Source organism: Durio zibethinus, unplaced genomic scaffold, assembly GCF_047325235.1.
Source record: "Durio zibethinus cultivar Kanyao isolate XHJ-2024 unplaced genomic scaffold, ASM4732523v1 HiC_scaffold_388, whole genome shotgun sequence".
Taxonomy (NCBI): domain Eukaryota; kingdom Viridiplantae; phylum Streptophyta; class Magnoliopsida; order Malvales; family Malvaceae; genus Durio; species Durio zibethinus.
The window spans coordinates 280,001-290,000 of NW_028323011.1; positions in this window are offsets into that span (position 1 = coordinate 280,001).

Genomic DNA, 10,000 nt, shown 5'->3' on the forward strand with positions numbered 1-10,000 from the left:
TGCCTCGACCACCATCGGCACACGCTGGGCCCTGGTGCGGGTGTCACGCCCTGGGCGGGCGCGCCAGGCACATCAGCCAGACCAGCAGGCGAGCCAGCAGCTAAGGCCCGCAGACCAGGCGTGCTGGCGGGTATCAGTGCGCAAAGCCTATCAAACGAGCTCCAAACGCCCGCCCATCTTGCAGGCCAACTCATGAGACCAAGGCCTGGCATTTGGGCTGCCCGCACCACATCCAGAAGGGCCCGAGGTGCTGGATACGCAAGGGAAGCTTCTGGAACCAGGCAGGATCAGCATCAGCATCCTGGCAGATTTGGTTGACCCTGAAAATCAGGAACCAGCATCTTGATTAAATGTAATCCCATGATTGTAGCCTTTATTTTAGGGATTTGCCATTAAGTTGTAGCTGGAGCCTCAACTATAAATAGAGGGCTGCTCCACCCTCATTTGTACACCATCAAACACTTCTGTTTCAGTGAATACAAGAGCATTTCCAGAATTCTGTTTTTCTGTCCTGTTTCTCTTTAACTTGCGTAATCAGCCCTTCCCTTTGTTCTAGTGCCCGCACGCTTGTGTTTTAGGCTGACTTAGGCATCAAGGACGAGATTCCAAGCCTAAGGCCGCACGGATTCTGAGTCTAAGGTCGGAGCCCGTGACAGTTGGTATCAGAGCAAGTTCGATTCTGCGTGTTTGTGTTGTGCAGGTTAGATCGTGATTGAGGAGATGGCATCCCAAAGCGACGTTGCTAGCCAACAACCAGAGGCCCAGGAGCATGGGCGAGGAAGAGGCAAGAAAGCTTGTTCTAGAGATATCTGGTCTACCATGGACGGTAGGCTGGCCAAGGTGGAGGTGACCATAGGCGACATGGGGGAGAAGCTGGAGGAAGTAGAAACTCACATTGCATCGCTAGACTCCATGGGGGAGGAGATCCAAAGTGAGCTAGCAGCTGCTCTCAACAATGGCCTGGATGCGATCACCCAAAAGAATGAATCCTTGGAGGCGGAAGTTCTGACTTTGCGAGATGGCATGGAGGCCATGCGCCAGCGGATGGAGGAGCTTACCAGTGAGCTCGTGACTTGCAAGACTGCCATTGGGAATGGCATGTTTGCTGGAGTGTCCAGATCCAGATTGGATGTCCCCAAGCCTAAGGAGTTTAAGGGGACTAGGGCGGCCAAGGAAGTAGACAATTACCTTTGGGGTATGGAGCAGTATTTCCAGGCCATGGGCATGCAAGACGAGGCGATAAAGGTAAGCACCGCTGCTATGTATCTCACTGATGTAGCCTTATTGTGGTGGAGGCGCAGGTGTGATGATGTCAGGCGTGGGAACGCCAAGATTGGAACCTGGGCAGAGTTCCAAAAAGAGTTCAGAGAACAATTTTACCCGGAGTATGCCGATGATGAGGCACGGGCAAAGTTGCGCAGGTTGAGCCAGCAAGGGAACATAAGAGAGTATGTTCAAAAATTCTCTGAACTGATGCTACAGATCTCGGATCTAGGCGAGAAGGACGCATTCTTTGCTTTCATGGATGGGCTGAAGCCGTGGGTGAAGCATGAGCTACAAAGGAGGGGAGTTCATGACTTGGCTAAAGCCATGACCACTGCCGAGGCGTTGATAGAGTTCAAGCCTCTGAACAAGTTCGAGTCTACCAAGCCCAAGGGTAAGGGCAGGGACGATAGGGACCGGAAGAAGCAGTCCAATGGGAAGGACCGTGACCGGGAGTCCAAGGATGGAGACCGAGACCGTTCAACCAAGGATGGCGAGAGGAAGCCATCAGCAGGCAAGTGGAAAGCAAAGGGGGACCGAGAACCACTAGCATGCTACCTATGTGGAGGGAGCCACATAGCGCGCAATTGCCCGCAGAAGGGCAAGCTGGCTGCTGTAGACAGGGAGTCTGATGAGGAGCCAGAGTCAGGGGCAGCAAAGCTTGGGTCGTTGGTGCTCAATGCTGTCCAGAGTAAGGGGAGCCGCAAGCCAAAGGGCTTGATGTTTGCGGATCTGATGGTTGCGGGTCAGAAGGTGAGCGCACTGGTGGACACAGGTGCCTCACATCTTTTCATTTCAGGTGATGGAGCCCGGAAGCTCAGACTAAAGGTGCAGAAAGGGACTGGTACCATTAAGACGGTGAACTCCAAGGAAGTTCCAGCCATTGGAGTAGCACGGGGAGTGGAGTTACAGCTTGGAGATTGGAAAGGCAAGGAGACCATTGAGGTAATACCCCTTGACGACTATGAGTTTGTGATTGGGTTGGATTTCCTTGTTCGGATTAACGCCCTCCTTGTGCCTTTTGCCGATTGTGTTTGCATCTTGGATGCACGGTGCCAATGCCTAGTACCATTGAGGAGAGGGTCTGGAGTTGGGTCACGGGTGGTGTCAGCCATCCAATTTGCCAAGGCGGTAAGCAGACAAGAAGACACCTTCTTGGCAGCCCTGAAATATGATGAGCCAAGGGAGAAGGAGACCGAGTCACCCTTGGAGGTGCTAAAGGTGCTGAAGACCTTTAGTGATGTGATGCCCGCAAAGCTGCCTAGCAAGCTACCACCTAAGAGGGAGGTGGACCACAAGATCGAGCTGGTGTCCGAGGCCAAGCCACCAGCCAGAGCCCCTTACCGAATGTCTCCACCAGAGTTGGAGGAGTTGAGGAAGCAGCTCAAAGAGTTAGTTGATGCTGGCTTCATCAGGCCATCGAAAGCACCCTATGGTGCACCGGTTCTATTCCAGCGCAAGCATGATGGGTCGTTGCGGCTGTGCATAGACTACCGGGCTTTGAACAAGCTGACCATCAAGAACAAGTACCCCATCCCACTCATTGCGGACTTGTTCGATCAACTTGGGAGCGCAAGGTGGTTCACCAAGCTGGATTTGAGGTCAGGCTATTATCAAGTCAGGATCGCAGAGGGAGATGAGCAAAAGACAGCATGTGTCACTCGGTATGGTTCGTATGAGTTCTTGGTGATGCCTTTCGGACTCACGAATGCCCCAGCAACATTCTGCACCCTTATGAACAAGGTACTTCAGTCATTCCTTGATCGGTTTGTTGTGGTTTATTTGGATGACATTGTGATCTACAGCCAGACTTTGGGAGAGCATGTAGACCACTTGAGACAGGTGTTCGAGGTGTTGCGGGCGCACAAGCTGTTTGTCAAGAGGGAGAAGTGCTCGTTCGCCCAGCAGGAGATCCCATTCCTTGGCCACATAGTGGGAGGTGGCAGGATACGCATGGATGAAGGCAAGATAGATGCCATCCTGGAGTGGCAACCGCCAGCCAAGGTCACTGAGTTGAGATCGTTCCTTGGGCTGGTTAACTACTACAGGCGCTTCATCAAGGGTCACTCAGCAATAGCCACGCCATTGACTGACTTGCTCAAGAAAGGGAGAGCATGGGAGTGGAGCGCAGGGTGCCAGGAAGCCTTTGACAGGTTGAAGTGGGCTGTGACCGAGGAGCCAGTCTTGGCCTTGCCAGACCATGCCAAACCGTATGAGGTGCATACGGATGCATCAGACTTTGCCATAGGGGGCGTGTTGATGCAAGAGGGACGTCCAGTCGCGTTTGAGAGCAGGAAGCTGAACGAGACTGAACGCAAGTACACGGTCCAAGAGAAGGAGATGACTGCAGTGGTGCACTGCTTGCGCACTTGGCGCCATTACCTGTTGGGGTCGAGGTTCGTGGTGAGGACGGACAATGTGGCAACCAGCTACTTCCAGACGCAGAAGAAGCTGTCCCCCAAGCAGGCGAGATGGCAAGATTTTCTTGCGGAATTTGATTTTCAGATGGAGTACAAGCCGGGGCGGGCGAACCTAGTGGCAGACGCCCTGAGCAGAAAGGCTAACCTTGCTGCCATTAGCCAACCAGAGGGGTCACTGGTGCCGCGCATCAAGGAGGGACTTGCGCATGATCCTACAGCCAAGGCTTTGATGGAGTACGCCCAGCAAGGTAAGACTAGGCGGTTTTGGTTGCAGGATGGGTTGCTGTACACCAGGGGCAGTAGACTGTTTGTGCCGCAGCACGGGAAGCTCCGCAAGGAAGTTTTGCAAGAGTGTCATGATTCAAGGTGGGCTGGACACCCAGGAGTGAGCCGCACCTTGGCGCTGATCGAGGACCGGTACTACTGGCCGCACATGAGGGACGATGTGGAGGCCTATGTGAAGACTTGTCTTGTGTGCCAACAGGACAAGGTGGAGCTCAAGAAACCAGGGGGTCTCTTGGAGCCATTGCCAGTGCCAGAGCGACCATGGGAGAGTGTTTCTCTGGACTTTATAGTCGGTCTACCCAAGACAGAGGGGTTTGGAAGCATCATGGTAGTGGTGGACAGGTTTTCCAAATATGGAATCTTCATTCCAGCAACCAAGGAGTGCCCAGCCGAGGAGGCAGCTCGATTGTTCCTGAAGAACATGGTGAAGTACTGGGGAGTGCCGAGGACCATTGTTAGTGATCGGGACGGGCGTTTCACGGGCAGGTTCTGGACTGAGTTGTTCAAGCTGTTGGGGTCAGACTTGAACTTTTCCACCAGCATGCATCCGCAGACCGATGGGCAGACAGAACGTGTGAATGGACTACTGGAGGTCTACCTCAGGCACTATGTGAGTGCCACACAAAGGGACTGGCCAAAGCTACTGGATATTGCGCAGTTTTCCTACAACTTGCAAAGGAGCGAGGCAACGAACCAGAGCCCATTTGAGGTTGTGACAGGGCAACAACCACTAACACCCGGTTCGATTGCTGCAGGTTATACAGGGCCAAATCCAGCAGCATACAAGTTTGCCAAGGCATGGCAGGAGCAAGCTGACTTGGCCAGAGTTTGTCTACACAAGGCGGCCAAGAGGTCGAAGAAGTGGGCAGACCAGAAGAGGCGGGATGTGCAGTTCCAGGTTGGAGACTTGGTGTTGGTGAAGCTGCATCCCATTGTGCGCCACAGGGGGCTGCACAAAGGCCTAGTCCGGAGGTATGAGGGACCTTTCCGAGTAGTCAAGAGAGTAGGCAAGGTTGCCTACAAGTTGGATATGCCACCCAAGCCGAGGGTACACCCGGTGTTCCATGTGAGCATGCTCAAGCCGTTCCATGAGGATGAGGGAGATCCAGGACGGGCAGAGTCAAAGCGTGCACCGTTGGGAGCAAGGGCCTCATATGAGAAGGAGGTCCACAGCATTATGGCTGACCGGGAAGTGAGACGGAAGAACTATCAACCAAGACATGAGTACTTGGTGCGCTGGAAGGGACTTCCAGACAGTGAGGCGAGCTGGGAACCAGCAGAGGACTTATGGCAGTTCGGGGACCAGATCAGGCAGTACCATGCAGAAGACGCAACGAGGGCGTTGCGCAATTAGGTGGGGGAGAATGTCACGCCCTGGGCGGGCGCGCCAGGCACATCAGCCAGACCAGCAGGCGAGCCAGCAGCTAAGGCCCGCAGACCAGGCGTGCTGGCGGGTATCAGTGCACAAAGCCTATCAAACGAGCTCCAAACGCCCGCCCATCTTGCAGGCCAACTCATGAGACCAAGGCCTGGCATTTGGGCTGCCCGCACCACATCCAGAAGGGCCCGAGGTGCTGGATACGCAAGGGAAGCTTCTGGAACCAGGCAGGATCAGCATCAGCATCCTGGCAGATTTGGTTGACCCTGAAAATCAGGAACCAGCATCTTGATTAAATGTAATCCCATGATTGTAGCCTTTATTTTAGGGATTTGCCATTAAGTTGTAGCTGGAGCCTCAACTATAAATAGAGGGCTGCTCCACCCTCATTTGTACACCATCAAACACTTCTGTTTCAGTGAATACAAGAGCATTTCCAGAATTCTGTTTTTCTGTCCTGTTTCTCTTTAACTTGCGTAATCAGCCCTTCCCTTTGTTCTAGTGCCCGCACGCTTGTGTTTTAGGCTGACTTAGGCATCAAGGACGAGATTCCAAGCCTAAGGCCGCACGGATTCTGAGTCTAAGGTCGGAGCCCGTGACACGGGCGCTTGCCTCGACCACCATCGGCACACGGTGGGCCCTGGTGCGGCAGGTTGCCTCGACCACCATCGACACACGCTGGGCCCTGGTGCGGCAGGTTGCCTCGAGCACCATCGGCACACGCTGGGCCCTGGTGCGGTCGGTTGCCTCGATCACCATCGGCACACGCTGGGCCCTGGTGCGGGCGGTTGCCTCGACCACCATCGGCACACGCTGGGCCCTGGTGCGGCAGCTTGCCTCGAGCACCATCCGCACACGCTCGGCCCTGGTGCGGTCGGTTGCCTCGAGCACCATCGGCACACGCTGGGCCCTGGTGCGGCAGGTTGCCTCGACCACCATCGGCAGCCTCGACCACCATCGGCACACGCTGGGCCCTGGTGCGGTCGGTTGCCTCGAGCACCATCGGCACACGCTGGGCCCTGGTGCGGCAGGTTGCCTCGACCACCATCGGCACACGCTGGGCCCTGGTGCGGGCGCTTGCCTCGACAACCATCGGTACACGCTCCGCCCTGGTGCGGTCGGTTGCCTCGAGCACCATCGGCACACGCTGGGCCCTGGTGCGGGCGCTTGCCTCGACCACCATCGGCACACGCTGGGCCCTGGTGTGGCAGGTTGCCTCGACCACCATCGGCACACGCTGGGCCCTGGTGCGGGCGCTTGCCTCGAGCACCATCGGCACACGCTCGGCCCTGGTGCGGTCGGTTGCCTCGAGCACCATCGGCACACGCTGGGCCCTGGTGCGGGCGCTTGCCTCGACCACCATCGGCACACGCTGGGCCCTGGTGTGGCAGGTTGCCTCGACCACCATCGGCACACGCTGGGCCCTGGTGCGGGCGCTTGCCTCGAGCACCATCGGCACACGCTCGGCCCTGGTGCGGTCGGTTGCCTCGAGCACCATCGGCACACGCTGGGCCCTGGTGCGGCAGGTTGCCTCGACCATCATCGGCAGCCTCGACCACCATCGGCACACGCTGGGCCCTGGTGCGGGCGGTTGCCTCGACCACCATCGGCACACGCTGGGCCCTGGTGCGGTCGGTTGCCTCGAGCACCATCGGCACACGCTGGGCCCTGGTGCGGCAGGTTGCCTCGAGCACCATCGGCACACGCTGGGCCCTGGTGCGGCAGGTTGCCTCGACCACCATCGGCACACGCTGGGCCCTGGTGCGGGCGGTTGCCTCGACCACCATCGGCACACGCTGGGCCCTGGTGCGGGCGCTTGCCTCGAGCACCATCCGCACACGCTGGGCCCTGGTGCGGCAGGTTGCCTCGAGCACCATCGGCACACGCTGGGCCCTGGTGCGGCAGGTTGCCTCGAGTGCGGCAGGTTGCCTCGAGCACCATCGGCACACGCTGGGCCCTGGTGCGGCAGGTTGCCTCGAGCACCATCGGCACACGCTGGGCCCTGGTGCGGGAGCTTGCCTCGAGCGCCATCGGCACACGCTGGGCCCTGGTGCGGCAGGTTGCCTCGAGCACCATCGGCACACGCTGGGCCCTAGTGCGGTCGGTTGCCTCGAGCACCATCGGCACACGCTGGGCGCTGGTGCGGGCGCTTGCCTCGACCAGCATCGGCACACGCTGGGCCCTGGTGCGGCAGGTTGCCTCGATCACCATCGGCACACGCTGGGCCCTGGTGCGACAGGTTGCCTCGAGCACCATCGGCACACTATCGGCCCTGGTGCGGGCGGTTGCCTCGACCACCGTTGGCACACGCTGGGCCCTGGTGCGGGCGCTTGCCTCGAGCACCATCGGCACACGCTGGGCCCTGGTGCGGGCGGTTGCCTCGAGCACCATCGGCACACGCTGGGCCCTGGTGGGTTTAGGCACATCTTCAAATTTCTGCCGTGCCAATGCCATTTTTATGGCTTGTAAATTCATACAATGGTCCCCTAAGCCTTCACGTGAAGTTTCGTTGGAAGATGACTCGTTTTCTATTTTTCATGATTTTCGAAACTTTTTGCGGTTCGGGATTTTTTAAAATTTTTTTATAAGGATTTTTGGCCCCAAATTTTGTAGGCATGATCCTTCTATTTTTGTTGGCATGCACAAAAAAATTCAGCTAAAAACTCGAAGTAGAGAAGATTTTGTGACCGTTTGAAAAAAGTGTCCCCATTTCAGACACTTTAACGGCTACTGGTAGCAAACCTGTAAAATCTCAAATGCTCTTTAAGGGGGTGTGAATTCTCAGAGGTTTGATGAGGGATAGGGGGCCAACACAAGGCCAAGTACCAGCACCCATCGCACATCATGTGCGCACACCCCCCCGGCCCCCCTCCCAATCGCCGGAACCCCAATGCCGCCGGTCAGGTTCTCCGGCGGTACTCCGGCGATGCTCCGGCGATGCTCCGGCGATGCTGTCCCGAGTGAAAAAAATGCGGCACCAGCACATGCTGGAGCCAAGCATGGGCACCGTGGCTCAAAATCGAACTTCGGCCAAGGCCTCGACCATCAATGGCACATGATGACGCATGGTGATGGCACATGCATCGACCATCATCGGCATAGGCTGCCCTTCGGTACGGGCACTTGCCTCGACCGCCATCGGCACAAGCTGGGCCCTGGTGTGGGTTGTTGCCTCGATCACAATCGGCACATGCTGAGCCTTGGTGCGGGCGGTTGCCTCGAGCACCATCGGCAGACCCTGGGCCCTGGTGCGGCCGGTTGCCCCGATAACCATCGACACACGCTGGGCCCTGGGGCGGGCGCTTGCCCCCAGCACCATCGGCACACGCTGGGCCCTGGTGCGGGCGCTTGCCTCGACCACCATCGGCACACGCTGGGCACTGGTGCGGGCGCTTGCCTCGACCACCATCGGCACACGCTGGGCCCTGGTGCGGGCGCTTGCCCCCAGCACCATCGGCACACGCTGGGCCCTGGTGCGGGCGGTTGCCCCCAGCACCATCGGCACACGCAGGGCCCTGGTGCGGGCGGTTGCCCCGAACACCATCGGCACAAGCCGGCCCTTGGTGCGGGCTCCTGGCTCGACCACCATCGGCACACGCCGGCCCTTGGTGCGGCCGGTTGCCTCGACCACCATCGGCACACGCTCGGCCTTGGTGAGGGCGCTTGCCTCGACCACCATCGGCACACGCTGGGCCCTGGTGCGGGCGCTTGCCTCGACCACCATCGGCACACGCTCGGCCTTGGTGCGGGCGCTTGCCTCGACCACCATCGGCACACGCTGGGCCCTGGTGCGGGCGCTTGCCTCGACCACCATCGGCACACGCTCGGCCTTGGTGAGGGCGCTTGCCTCGACCACCATCGGCACACGCTCGGCCTTGGTGCGGGCGGTTGCCTCGACCACCATCGGCACACGCTGGGCCCTGGTGCTGGCGGTTGCCTCGACCACCATCGGCACACGCTGGGCCCTGGTGCGGGCGGTTGCCTCGAACACCATCGGCACAAGCCGGCCCTTGGTGCGGGCGGTTGCCTCGAGCACCATCGGCACACGCTGGGCCCTGGTGCGGGCGGTTGCCTCGACCACCATCGGCACACGCTGGGCCCTGGTGCGGACGGTTGCCTCGAGCACCATGGGCACACGCTGGCCCTTGGTGCGGGCTCTTGCCTCGACCACCATCAGCAGAAGATGGCCCCTACGTCGAACACCATCGATACATGCCGGGCCTTGGTGTGGGCACATGCCTCGAGCTGGTGCGGGCGGTTGCCTCGACCACCATCGGCTCACGTTGGCCCTTGTTGCGGGCACATGCCTCGACCACCATCGGCACCTGCGCACCCTCGGTGTGGGATTTGCTTGTTTGGAAAAAGTGTCCCCGTTTCAGACATTTTAACGTCTACTGGTAGCATATCTGTAAAATCTCTAATGCTCTTTAGGGGGTGGTGGTCCGGCACCCCCTCTCCCCCCCCCCCACGGGGGGAGTAGGTGTGCGCGATGGGCCTCCCATTGCGTGCACCCCGGCCAACGTCCCTCGAACGAAATACAGGGCGTGCATGCCTTCCGGTGATTTTTGTCCGGCGACTGGTTGCTCCGGTGACCGGCAGGCGCCCATGGCCTCGATCGGTTGGCTTGCATGCAAAAAAAGGGAGCCGAGCTCCA